At 34.3% G+C, this 14,519-nt stretch overlaps 1 pseudogene; it reads right to left on the reverse strand.

The window, feature by feature from the left end:
* Positions 1-14,141: 14,141 nt before the first annotated feature.
* LOC117716643 (small nucleolar RNA SNORA48) lies at positions 14,142-14,275 on the reverse strand (annotated as a pseudogene).
* Positions 14,276-14,519: the final 244 nt, after the last annotated feature.

Raw genomic sequence — 14,519 nt, forward strand, 5'->3', positions numbered from 1 at the left:
ACTTGATGGTTTTGTTTGTCAACTTGAAACAAGAGTCAGCAGAGAGGAATGTACCTCAGTTGAGAAAATGCCTCCACGAGATCCAGCTGTAAGGCATTTTCTCAATTACTGATTAATGGAGGAGGGCCCAGCCCATTGTGAGCAGTGACATTTCTGGATTTGTAATCCTGGGTTCTATAAGAATCAGCCTGAGCAAACCACTTGAAGCAAGCCAGTAAGCACCACCCACCCATAGACTCTGCTTTAGCTCCTGCCTCTGAGATCGTTCCCTGTTTGAGTTCCTGTCCTGACTCTATTTTGTGAAAAGGTAAACTAAATAAGCCCTTTCCTCTTCAACTTCCTAATTGGTCCTGATGATTCATCTCATGAATAGAAACTCTAACTAAGATATTTACTGATTACAATTACCTATATGTTCATTTGTACTTTTCCATTAAATCCTTATTGCTATTCAAGAAGCTAATTAACCTTTATTATTGGCTGCTTTCTTCACATAAACACTGACTACTTTTTTATTTTTACTTACATTACCCAAATCTCAAAGCCACAGGCTTATATAAAAGCAAATATCTATGGAATGGCAAACATTTATTTTATAGAGAACAAATAAATATACTTCATTAAGACATTATCGTCCTAATAATTAAAAATAGATGGCTATCAGGTATAATAAAAGACTACATTTCTCAATAACTCCTATAAAATAACTACAGTAGAAAATAAGGGTTTCTATACTTCTAGAATCAATTTATAGCTATAAATTTCTCATGAATTCAAAGAAACTATAAGGAAGTGTTTAACTTTGTGAAAGGTAGCTAAGCTTATTAATTTCATAGCTCATTAATCCTATTTTAATAATTATGTCACTTCTAATAGTCACATTTATTTCTGAAGCCAGTCACTTAAAATATACACAAACCTGATACATAAACAAACACAGAATAGGTGTATCATTTTAGTATTTTGGGTTATTTATGTCAAAAGTATTTTAAGATCCCCGGATAAACAATCCTTCTTTGTGCAGAAGCAACATTTCCTAGGTAAGTGAAAGTATGACCTCTCATTAAAGAAGCCTCTTTTACAGAAATTGGACTCAACAAAGAAAATCATAATTGGATGCAATGTAAAGAACTACATTTTATGGAGACCCCAGCACCACTGTACACGTCTAAATCACAGTTCAACATCTTTATGTCAGGGAACACTCCCCCCCCCCAAAAAAAAAGAGACAAAAATATTGTAAGATACAAAAAATCAGGTCTGGGAAGACTCTGTTTTTAAGAAAGCAGACCACCATACCCAGATAGCACTCCAAGCTCAGCTCATAATGGAAGATTCCCTTTGTCATTGGAGTTCCACCTTTTCTACTGACCTCATCTGGAGAATGTCTCCAAGCACAGTGCCTGACCTTATGTGGAGGATGACCCTGGACAGAGCTTTCCTCAAGCAGCTGCATGATTCAGTGCATAAGTCTCAATCAGCCCTTCCTACAATATAATTGTGTACTTTTCTATGAGCAATCCAACTCTTCCCACCTGTAGCCCCTAAAGCTCTTATGTACCCTAACCCTGAAACAATATAATAGAGTGATCCCACGGAAGGTGTCTCTCTGCAAGTCCCTCCCTCATACTTATGATTTGTGAACTCTGCTCCCTGATTTTATGCCCTACTCCATCAGGGGCCAGTGGCCAAAGACTCCTGGGAAAGGGAGGTCTACAGCTGGATCTCAAAAGGGACTCCTGGAACACAGATTTTGTGAGTATCCCACTCTCCCACCTGCGCAGAGGGTAGCAGCATTTTCATCAGCATTTTCCCTGAGGATTGGTCATCTATTTCACTTTCATTGGTTTGCCCCTGCCCTGCCCAGATATGGTTTGCAGAAAACTGAAGCCTCTCAGTTGGAGTGAGTATCTGACATTGTCTGAGGGTCACTGTACCCTCTTTCCAGAATCCAACTGCCCAACTGAGTGTAAGCCAAAACAACCTTTACACCTCAATGAATGCATCAATATATTAACAGATCAGTGGATCATGGCTAACCATGATATTGGCACCAACTCACACCAGGCTTTTTTCTCTTGCCTTTGTAGGCCTTTGTAGCTGCAAAATGGCCCAATTCTAATTGCTTTACATCTGAAGAGACCAGACATTGGCAAAAGGTAGCCCATATATGACACATTTACACACAAACATCCCACCTCTGTCTGTCCCATTATAGAAAATCTTTCATTGGAAAAACAACCGCAAATTCAAATATTAAAAAGATGAAAAATATCTGACACCTTTAATCTCTTTGTGGACAACACTTTTCCCCACTAATAGGGAAACAAACAAACAAACATACATACAAGTCCATGGGGAGTGTAGAAAAGGAATTAGAAAAAAGAATAGAAGTGTGTTTTATAAAAACATATTATAAACATATATGTAATTCTCAATAAAAATGACTCTTTATTAGATGTAGACTTTCAAATCTTTTTTCTCATTCATAACTCTCCTATTTCACTCTTCTGATAACTCTTTTTGCCATGCAGGACTTTCCAGTTTGTAATCATTCTACTTGTTTGCTTTGTTTTGTTGTACAATCACTTAACATTTTTATTAATAAACTCATCACTGAATGCAATGGTCTCTCACCTATGTACATACAGCCAGCACAAAATGGACTCATGAAGATCTTCCATTCTGCTCTCTTGTAAGATCTTTATTGTTTTATGTCTTGTATTTAATCCTCAAATCCATTTTAAATTTAATTTTGAGAATGGCATAAAGTATGGATCTGAATTGGTTCTTCTACACACTGAAATCCCATTTATCCAACTCTTAAAGTGTATAAATGTCCAACAGATATGTAAAAAAATGCTTTATGTAATCAAAGTTTTAGAAGTCAAAAACACAATTGCTCTTTCATATCACTTATAATATCTAACATCAAATGTCAGAAGACGTTTGCCTCTAGGGAGGAAAAACAGAGAAACTAAAACCATTACAATGGCTTACTTAAAGAAACTGGTCTAAGCTGGTCTAAAAAGTAAAATGCAAGTTGATCAGAAAATGAATGAAGTACTATGTGATGTGATGTAGTAATTCCTCCGGTAGTCATTCATCACAGCAACTTAAGTCTAAAGTTGGGATGTTAGGGTGATGTGAACACCCCCATAATTATTGTAGAATTATTCCAAACAGTTAACATGTGGAAATATCACTAATGTAAATGTTGAAATATTTGGATCTTAAAAAAATACCTAATTTTTGTCATATGTGAGAGTCACATAAGCATGTGCTGAAGGACACGGACTTTCATTCCATTCCATACAAGCAGGATGGTCTGCTGACCGCTGTGAACAGTTGTGCTAAAAATTAGCACAAATGAAGTTAACGAATATAAAAAAGTAGGTGTAACTTGTAATAACAATTAACAATATCACTCTACAAGATGAAAATCTTTTAAGAGAGTAAACTTTATACTGTTTGTTGAGCACAAGTAATTTTATTAAATTTTACTTTAAAATATTTTATTGATGAAATCATTTCCACATTTTTAAAGAAAAGTTTTAAGTATGTTTGTGATTATTCTCACATATGGAATATATTTTATCAATTTACATTATAAATTTGCCTAAACATTATTAAATATCTAAATCTTCACAATATTACATCTTAAAATTTAAAAGATAATCATTTTATTTATTAGATTTTATATTGTATTATAATGTTACCTTAGTTTATTTTGAAATATTCTTACAGGTATATTGTTCCTTCTTGCAGTCATTTCCTAGTATTTCTTGTCATGAGACTTTTTTTCAGACATCCCAAAACAATTCATATGTAATTAATTAGTAATATTTGGTCACATGACAAATTCCCCTAGTTTCAAGAGTTTTGAATCTGAGTTACTCGGATTTTTCTAAGGTGTCAGAACTTTCAAAACCAGTGAAATATTTATTTTGAATCTTTCTCTCTTTTTATGTATATATATGAGTTTCTATATATGTATACATATATACATATATATACTATACCATCAAAATTGAAATATGAATAACATATGTATATATATATATATATATATATATATATATATATATATATACCTATGCATGCTTCATATGCCTAAGAGTATATATTTATACATACAGATATCTACAAGTAAAAATGTGTTTCTATAAATATATATTCAACTACAGTTTAAATATTTAAATAAATGTAAAATGACAGAAAAATTAGGAACTGTTTTTTTCTATCCTGATATGTTTTTCAGCATATAATTCACTACCACAAACCAAACACCCTGACTCACAGGTTTAAATTATTTTAAAAAATATTTGTATGCCATTCTAGTATCTATAATCAGATAAGATTTTCTGACTGGGATCTGTAATACACTTGTGAAATTTTGATTGGCAGGAACAGTAGAGTCAGGGCATATTTGGCTGGAGGCTAATAGCTGTACTTTGACTTTCATTTGCCCCCTGCCTGATGAGTGCTCTATAGTAACATTTGCCTTTCCTATTGACATGCAACATTCAGAGCACTTATATTACTTACTGCCTAGCTGAAGGCTTGTGAGCAATACTTCAGAGTACCACAAAAATCTTCTAATTTATTTTATGACTTAGTACAAAAGAAGACCTCATCCTAATACAATCAGATGGAGTTCATTCATGACAACAAACTTAGATTCTATCTCTTTATGACATAATTTTTGTGAATCACAAGTCATATTTGAAGCAGTTTTTTCTTATGTTGAATATCAAAATTTTTCTCTTTTTTCTTGAATAAATGTTTTTTATAACACTACATTTTCTTTTAATTTTGTTCTTTGAAATATTTTTAACTTTTATTATATTTTATTTATTCATTCATGTACATATACATGTGTGAATGCTTGTGCATGTCTGTGGTTCAGGCATATGCCAAGACATATACACATCACATGACTACCTGCTGGAACAACTCTTTACAACAACCACATGGAATCAAGAGACAAAATTTAGGTCCTCAAACACACCAATGTGAGAATTCATCCCCTGAACAACCTTGCCAGCTTTGGCTTTTTTTCTTTCATTGAAAGTAGATTGTTTTATAGAGTATATCCAGATTGAGATTTCCTTCTCTCCAAATCCTTCATTTTCATTCAATCTATATCTACCCCCTTTTTGTCTCTTGTTAGGAAACAAAGAGGCATCTAAGAGATAATAATAAAATATAATCAGATAAAATGAAAGCAAACAAATCAGAACAAGAAAAAAAACAAGCAGAAGAAAAAAAGCTCAACAAAAGGCACACACACACACACACACACACACACAAACAGATACAGTTGTATTTATTCTCAAGTTCTGACTATGTAGACTTGACTGGTCCAGAACTCACTATGTACAACTGGATGGTCTTAAACTCAAAGATCATGTTGTCCATGCCTCTACAGTTTTGAGATTGAAGATGTTGGGCATCACACCTTTTAACTCTGAATATTTTTATTTCTCTTAATTAAGATTTTTTGATCCCTGCTTTATGTTAGATTATAACAAGCTAATGATTTTCTTTCATTCCAAAAAGAAATTTACTTATTTTTGATACCGTGTCACACACTGTGATGCATCTTCCCTCAGATAGAGAAGTATCAGGTAAAGCTGTTGACTTGACTTGAACATTCAAGTTCATCACAATTGCTCTACTGATAGAGGATCACCTGGATGGCCAAATGAGATCTGGCTGTCTGCTAGTCATTGAGCAATTTCCTATCAGATTTTACTGCAATCCTCTCCTCTTCCATAACATTCAAGATCCAGCCCATAACTAAATTGATATCCTGAATCCCACATTAATGGAAGTAACAAAATCTGCCCAAGTGAAACATGGTATCATTCCATCACACAATTTTCGTAGTATGCTAGTACATAACACTGCATATCTTTATCTCCTCCTTACAGCATATTGCTTCATTCTAATTATTAGAACATATTAGAAACTAATATTTCATTCTTTTATTAAACATTATAATTATATGTTGTGGACTTTTATACACTTAAAATGTTATTTTACATAGTTATAGTCTTACTATGAAAATTAAATTATCTTTTGTGTTTTACACTACTAGTATTTTAGCAAATAGGTCTCGAAATATAAGCCCTAGTTGCAAATGATCCTAATTACATACACACTGCATAATCTAAAATCATTTTAGTCATAATACTACTAAGAAAATATTGACCCTTTCTACTGTTAACATTTTTTAAAAGGCTGATAATTCAGAATCAATAAAGAACCTAAGGCTGTAATAGTGATCTGTACATTTTTTATTCTTGTAAGCTTTCAAGAGATAAAAGAAACCTAGAATTCACTTAAAGAATTCACTAAATTAAATGTCAACATATGCATATATTTCAGTGTTTTATGTATCAACATGAAGAATATATAAAAATCACTATAATGAAAATGACATATGGTTATTATCTTAAATAAATATTTGTACTTCTTTACGTCTATATATGTCTTCTGTGTCTATGGGTGTGATCAGTTGAACATGAATATGAATGCAGTTATCTGGTGTCTTTACTCTATAATTACTCATTTTATTGGAGAAGGAGAAATTTCCACCAAACCTATAATACTATTGGGTAGGACTAATTAGTTACATATATCTTCCTGTACCCATCTTATCAATTTTGGGATGATAAGTGTTCAAAGTGCAACTTTTTATGTTATGCTGAGGATGCACACTGATGTCCTCTAGATTTTGCTAGAAACATCTTATTGCCTGAGTGATCACCCAATTAACTTCTCTTGCATTTTAAAATTAGAAACAAAAACACAACCACTGTCCTTTAATGGAATAGTACCTTTCATTATATGAATGCAGGACAATCAAATTACAATGCATATTGCTTTAGTGCTTTTGTATATTTTCTTAAAGTAAATTAAATGAGTGAGACACATAGAGGAACAAAGTATAGTGTTATGTATTGCCAGTGATGAAGTTCAATCTTTAAGGTAAAAAATTTGGGGAATGGATGGTGACAACATTCTTCTATTAGTTTTGCAAACTTCAAGAATACCCGTAAAAATAATAGTGGTAATAATATAACATAATGGTATTTGTACACTTGTAATATGGAGAAAACTCCTTTAACCATTCATATGTGACAGAAAATATGTAATCAGAGATTAGTTAAACAATTTGCTGTCTTCTTCCTTCCAGTTTCTTTTTAAAATTTAATTAATAATAATTTATTTTTTCTCTTCAATAGTTTCTCTTTGGCTTACTTTGCTTTCGATAAAAACTTTCCTAATACTTTACACGCTCAATTTGACTAGCAGTGGTTACTTTTCTAGTGTTAGATTGAAACACTGTGACCAGGACAACTGAGAGAAGAAAGGGTATATTTACACTTATATTTTCAGAGGGATAAGAACCCATCACCATCACAGTGGGAAGGCATGGCTGTAGTTTGAGACAACAGCTGAAACAAGCTAAGAACTCATTTCTTGAACGATAAGGTGAAAGAAGAGAAACTGGCATGACTTTTTAAACTGTCAACGCCTGTCTCCAGTGACACATACCCTCAAACTAGGCCATAAGGTCTAAGCCTCTTTAAACAGTATAACCAACTGGAGACCAAGAATTCAAATACGTAAGCCTACAGGCAGACATTCTCATCCAAACCACCACAGCTACTTAGGTATTAGAGTAGAATCTGTTTGTTAAGTAAGAAGGCATTGCTTGTAATCTAAGACATTCAATGTTATTTATGTTGTATTGTTCGATATATAAGTTCTTGTAAGTAATGGGTTTTTATTTACTTTTTTACATTTAGCAATATTATAGTTATGTGTTTAATCTGACTATACTTATACAGATGATATATGTATAATACAAATGTATATCACAAACACTGCTTTCAAATTACCTAATGTTTATTATCTCTAATGCTAAGTAATTAGACTAAAAATTAAAAATAAGAAATGAAAGAACTCATTCATTAAAGTTCTCTTGACTGCAAAAATATTGATAACTTCTTGACTAATGTTTATTATTTCTCTGTATATGGAGACTAAAATAATTGTGGCTTTACAGAATAATTATGCATGTCAACACCAACTTATGTATTATAGAGTTGAATCTGCAAGGTTAAACAGGAATGGGGTGAAGTATTAATTGGGTTACCTCATTTATGAGTGGTGAAAGATGTTTACGGAAGTCAATGAAACAAGAAATGTAAATCTAAAATAGAAATTAACTATAAGCTTTTGGATTCCTAAAAGAAAAGTGAACAAGGAAATCAAAGGGCAACACAAATCTTTTAATCCTTATTTTAAGTGAGAACTCCACAAATATCACCTCAATCAGAATACTATGAAAAGATCATAAGGAAATGTTTCATTATATATAAATGAGTACTGGAAAAGCTTAAAAGAAGAATATGAAAACAGAGGTAGCCTCATGCCTGTAACCTCAGAGGAAGCCTCCCGAGCACGTTCCTGGGTTTTATGTCATATCAGTGATTAAAACAAAAAGTCTTCGGATACTTTTGTCTTAGTCTTTTTATTGTACTGTAAGAGCATGCTACAGTGTTAGACTGTGAAAGTCATTCAGCAATGCTGTCATTTACTCGGCATACTTGAAATCTAACACAGCTTTTATTTTTACAAGGTGACTGGGATGCACTCCCTTGGTTTTGGAGAAGAATTTGATTTCTTGCCTTTTCTTTTTTAGGTGATTTTTATTTAATGTATATGGTTGTTTTTTTGTGTTTGTTTATTTGTTTTCCATATGTATTTGTACAGTGTGTTTCTCGAGCACCATTGGAAGGCAGAAGATGTTGTAACTTCCAGAATTAGTGTTATAGATATTGTGAGCCGCCATGTGCATTCTGCAATTTTAGTTTGTATCCTCTGGAATGTGGACATTTTTTTCTTATTGATTATATTATTTATTTATATTTCAAATATTATTCACCTTCCCAGTTTCCCCTCTACAAATCCCTTATCCCCACCCCTTCTATGAGGGTGCTCCCTCATCTGCCCAACCACTACCTCCTCATCTCCCTAATATTCCCCTACACTAGGGCATTGAGCTCCCATAGGACCAAGTAGCCCTCCAGCCATTGATTCCAGATAAAGCAGTCCTCTGCTACATATTCAGCTGGAGCCACGAATCCCCACATGTGTACCCTTTGATTGGTGGTTTAGGCCCTGGGAGCTCTGGAGGCTCTGGTTGATTGATAATTGTTCTTCCTATGAGGTTGCAAACCTCTTCAGCTCCTTCAGTCTTTCCCCTAGCTCCTCTGTTGGAGTCCCCATATTCAGTCCAATGTGTAGCTGTGTGCATCAGTATCTGTTACTGGTCAGGCTCTGGCAGAGCCTCTCTGGGGACAGCTGTGTCAGGCTACTCTCGGCAAACACTCCTTGGCATCAGTAATAGTGTCTAGGTTTGTTAAATGCTGAGACATCTCAACCTACTTTTCTTGTCTGTTTTTTAAAATTGGACCACATTCCTAGACCACATTTTCTAACTGATAATCCAAAAGTATTGTATGTCTCAGATACTATTCCAATCTCTCTCTCTCTCTCTCTCTCTCTCTCTCTCTCTCTCTCTCTCTCTCTCTCTCTCTCTCTCTCTCTCTCTCTCTGACTGTTCCTGCCTCTTCAACTCTTAAAGACATTTTGAGTGATTGAAGCTACCTGAGTAAAATGATTATTTTCATTTGAAAGACATAATATGATTGGTCACTTGTATGAATTTTGAATTCTGAAGACATCAGAAAGTTTACTTGCCTTACATATATCATTAACAACAGAGCAAAATAATCATTCTACCAAATTTGAATTTGGAAAACTAATACATGTATTAGGCTTAATAACAGAGCATGGAAGATGGATTACATTCAAGAACATGTGTAAGCCAAAAACAGATACTTTATTGAAAAATTTACCTCAGCATGACAGATAATTCCTTTTCACTTCATAAAAGGAGGTTCCACTTGGGTTAACCTATCATAGCCTGTATACTACCGCATGTCCTTGGACCACATGCACGGGGTGGAGGAGGCAAAATTGTGTACAGTTATTAGAGAGGTATATGAGGCATGGCTAAAGTATTAAGTTAGTGTTTAATGACACTTTCCACATCTTCTTCCAATGGGGGACCAACAATAGATCTGTTCTAGGGTCCCTTAATAGTAGTCATGGTTGTCTGTGATATAATATAACAGTTTGCAGTATTACAGAATTCACTCACACCAGCTCAGTTCTTTGTTATACAATCTAAGAATTTCACAGAAATTAGGGCATGAGTGTCTGAGGAGTCTATAATCCAGCCTCTAACATTTAAAACAATGCTATCTTTTATGAAAGAGTACTCAGAACATCTGTTTACATAATAATACATTTATACTTTATCACCTAAGTATCCAAGTATGGGATGGTCTACATCATAAATATTGGCTACATTAAAACCAACTGAGGTGCATAGTGTTCTTGAATCCAAACTGTGCTTTAATAAATAAATCTCTTGTTTTTTATGATCTTATGAGTGGGGTTTAATAAGTGCCCCAATATATATGCATTTATTTATTTGTTTGATTGTTTGTTTTTTGAGACAGGGTTTCTCTGTGTAGCCCTAGCTGTCCTGGAACTCTGTAGACCAGGCTGGCCTCTAACTCAGAAATCTTCCTGCCTCTGCCTCCCAAGTGCTGGGATTAAAGGAATGTACCACCACTGCACGGTTATATTTGCATTTATATCAGAGGATTAAATATATTATTTTAACGCATTAAAGGAATGTTGACAAAATTTCTTTGGGTGATGGACTTAGGAGATCCAGGACATAGTCTAACTTGAATCATTTATCATAAACAGCACAAAGTAAAAGTCCTAGTACAACCATATTTCTGGAATAATGTAAAAAGTAAATAGAGAAGAATAATCAAGTGATTCAAACAATAGAATCATAAATAGGATGTTCATGCGTTACTTCTTTAAATCTTTAGTGAATGAAGTTTAATCTATAAACTAATCAAGAAAAAGAGAAGAAATAATACAACAAATAATGGCTTTCTGAAGAAGCTGGTTATAGAAATGTTACGTGAATATACAACATTGATCCCAGTTTACAAGAACCACATTTTATGAGAATTACTTAATATTCTTAATGTTTATAATGTAAAATTTACATAGTATATGTAGAACCTTAGATTAAATTATATGTGACACATGAATATATATCTTAAATTCATAGGAAATAAAAGCAGAAAAAATAGGAAAATGATTTTCTATTTCTTTTTCTCCCTTTGTTTTTGCTTGAAAGGATTTGGCTGCAGAAATGATACTTAATGAACGATCATTAATCACCCACTGGCAGACTACTATTAAAGTAAAGATCATTGGAAGAATTAACAAGTGACAATTAGAAGAGTCCTGAATATTCCAAATACTTTGAAATGACAAACAAGTTAATAATGATTACAAATGCGATGCTAAAATGGGAGAGCATATTTAGGACAGTATTTTTTATATGTGTATTTGGATCTCCAAAGTTCTCATTCTATTGGTTCTTTGAATCAGTTTTAGAATTTACAATAACTTTGATTTAGAGTTTGTGTGACAATGCTTAATATTACCTGATGAACTATTATAGGTGTGAATCATACTGTGCTGAGTACCTAAAATTTAGTAGATGTTAAATAAAGTTCTCTTGTTCTCTCTCTCTCTCTCTCTCTCTCTCTCTCTCTCTCTCTCTCTGTGTGTGTGTGTGTGTCTCTCTCTCTCTCCCTCTCCCTCTCTCTCCCCCTCTCTCTCTCCCTTCCTCCCTCCCTCCCTCTCTCTTTGTGTGTGTGTACGTGTATGTGTGTATCTGTGTGTGTATGCGTGTGTGTGTGTGGTGTGTGTGTGTGTCTGTCTCATGTGACTGTAAAATAAGCAGTCAGAAGGTCTATGCCTTAAAGACCATTTCTAAAATGATTTTAATGTCGTTTTAAAAATATATTCGATTATCCATGAGTTGGCTATATGGGCTATATGATTTTCTTTGATGATTGGTTGAGTATGAGATATTTACTCAAAGAAATAATGCTAAGCAAGTAATATTGTAATCTTTATATTTATGTAAGAGCATATTTTCTTATGAATTTATTATTTATAAAACCATTGAACTGAAAATATTAATTCAACAAATTTTTGAAGTTAAATATTTTAGTATGATAGATTCTGTCTGTGAACAATTGTTTTGGAATTTTGATGGGGATTGCATTGAATGCTTAGATTGCTTTTGGTAAGATGGCCATTTTCAATATGTTAATCCTATGAATCCATGAGCATGGGAGATCTTTCCATCTTTTGAGGTCTTCTTTGAAACATATGCATTTAATTATGGAAAACAAAAACTCTTAATTATTTCTATAACTTCTAGGAACATAAATATTAGTATCAAATTATATGAAATATATCTCTGGATTGTATAATATTTGAGTTTAAAATTGCTGTTAGATAGTAGTCAAAATGGCTCAATAGATAAATGTCTGTGCCAATCTCTACAGAAGGATACGTTTTGCCATCTGACCTCTACATGCTCCATCCCCCAATAAATAATAATTTAAAAAGAACTGTAGAATAATATTGTTGAGACTGCTGGTCTTTCTATGGCGTAACTCCCAGAAAGACCCTTGAGATCTCTCAGACCCTGAGCCACCAACCAGGAAGCGTACAGGAGCTGGTCTGAGGCCCCTGACACATATGCAGTAAAGGACTGCCTGGTCTGGCTTCAGTGGGAGAAAATGCATCTAACCCTGAAGAGACTTGAGGACCCAGGGAGTCTGAGGCCGGGCAGGGATGAAGGTGGGGGCCAGGGGCATCCTCTTGGAGACAGAGGAAAGGTGAATGGGATAAGAATCTGTGGGAGGGCAGACCATGAGGCAGGATAATGACTGGAATGTAAAAAAATAAAAGTAATTAAAAAATATTGCTTGAATTACTTGAGTTCCATGAACTCTATTAAATAAATTTTGGCTTTAGATATGAAATAATGTCTCCAAATTTCTGAAATGCCTCTAAATCTTCATCTCCTCTTTTGTCATACATACTCATATAAAGCATTGTTCTCAGTACTGCCAATTATGAAATCAAAACTTATCAACTCCGAAAATTGTTAAAGATGCTTTGTACTAAATACTCAAGTAGTCAAAACAGATTTAATTCACTTAAAAGGAGACAAAACATTCATTAGATTAGTGCATACATTTTTCATCTTTAATAAAACAGATTTAATTCACTTAAAAGGAGACAAAACATTCATTAGATTAGTGCATACATTTTCATCTTTAATAAAAGGTAAATTATATATAAGAAATAATTCTTAAACTTTTTATCGATTCTTTGTGAGTTTCACATCATGTTTTCCAGTCCCAGTAAATCTCCCTGTCTTCTTATATCTGCTCTTCCCATTTGAAATACCCCACCAAATACACACACACACACACACTCACACACACACACACACACACACACACACACACACACACACAAAAGAATAGAAAAATATCTTATCATGGAAACTGTAGTATATCACACCCAATATATCCTGTTGTTCAGTCAACCTTACTTGCATATGTTCATTCCAATGTGGCATTGGTCTTGTTTGAGGTCTCTGGCTTCTGTGACATCATCAATATTGGATCCACACCAAGAGTTCTCCCTGTTACCCTGTGCCATGGAGATAATATTGTCCTTCTCTCGTGGCCTTGGGCTTATTCACCCTCACTGGGGCCTCCATAGCTTGTGCTGTCCTATCAGGTATGGAACTCACATTCTCCAGTACTGTAGCTTGTGAGAGGCTGGGGCTTCACTCCCACTCTCATACTCTCAGGGTTAGCTCACCCTTGCTTTCACAGTCAGGGCAAACCTGACTACTGCAGATGGCAAGAAGTGAAGGGTGTTTCCCCCTGTACCCATCCCACCACATGGGCAGACCACCCAAGTGGAGGGGCCAGCTTTCCTTTGCCCTTGTCCTCAGGCCTGGCTCACCTGCATTCCCTTCACTAGGTCCAGCTCCTATGCTATGTTGCCAGGGACTATGCTCCTGGGCAACTTGTAGGGCCTACTTTCACACGTGCAACAGATTAAATTAACATTTGATTTGACTTTTATGTTTTTTAGGCATAAAACAGCTTTGGACACCAAGCCAGGCACTAAGCTTGGATGCACAAAGGACTGCTCTGCCCTTGAGTGATATAAGACCACCACCAACAAGGTATCTCTTTGCTCATTGACCGAAGTAGGAAGAGAAATAATTATTTTTAAAATGAATATTCATACAAGCCATTATCAATAAACATTTGGTTTGTTTGCTTAGTTTATAATCTAAATACCTGAGTTACATAACAGTTTCTTGGGCAAGAACTTATGAGTGAAAAGATGAAGCATGCTTATTCTGTAGCAAAAATTCAGCAAATCCCTAATCTCTTTCATGATGGCATTTATAGATCTTTTCTTCATGGTTGATAGACTCATTCAATTAGCTC

Source organism: Arvicanthis niloticus, chromosome 10 (assembly GCF_011762505.2).
Source record: "Arvicanthis niloticus isolate mArvNil1 chromosome 10, mArvNil1.pat.X, whole genome shotgun sequence".
In the NCBI taxonomy this organism is placed as follows: Eukaryota; Metazoa; Chordata; class Mammalia; order Rodentia; family Muridae; genus Arvicanthis; species Arvicanthis niloticus.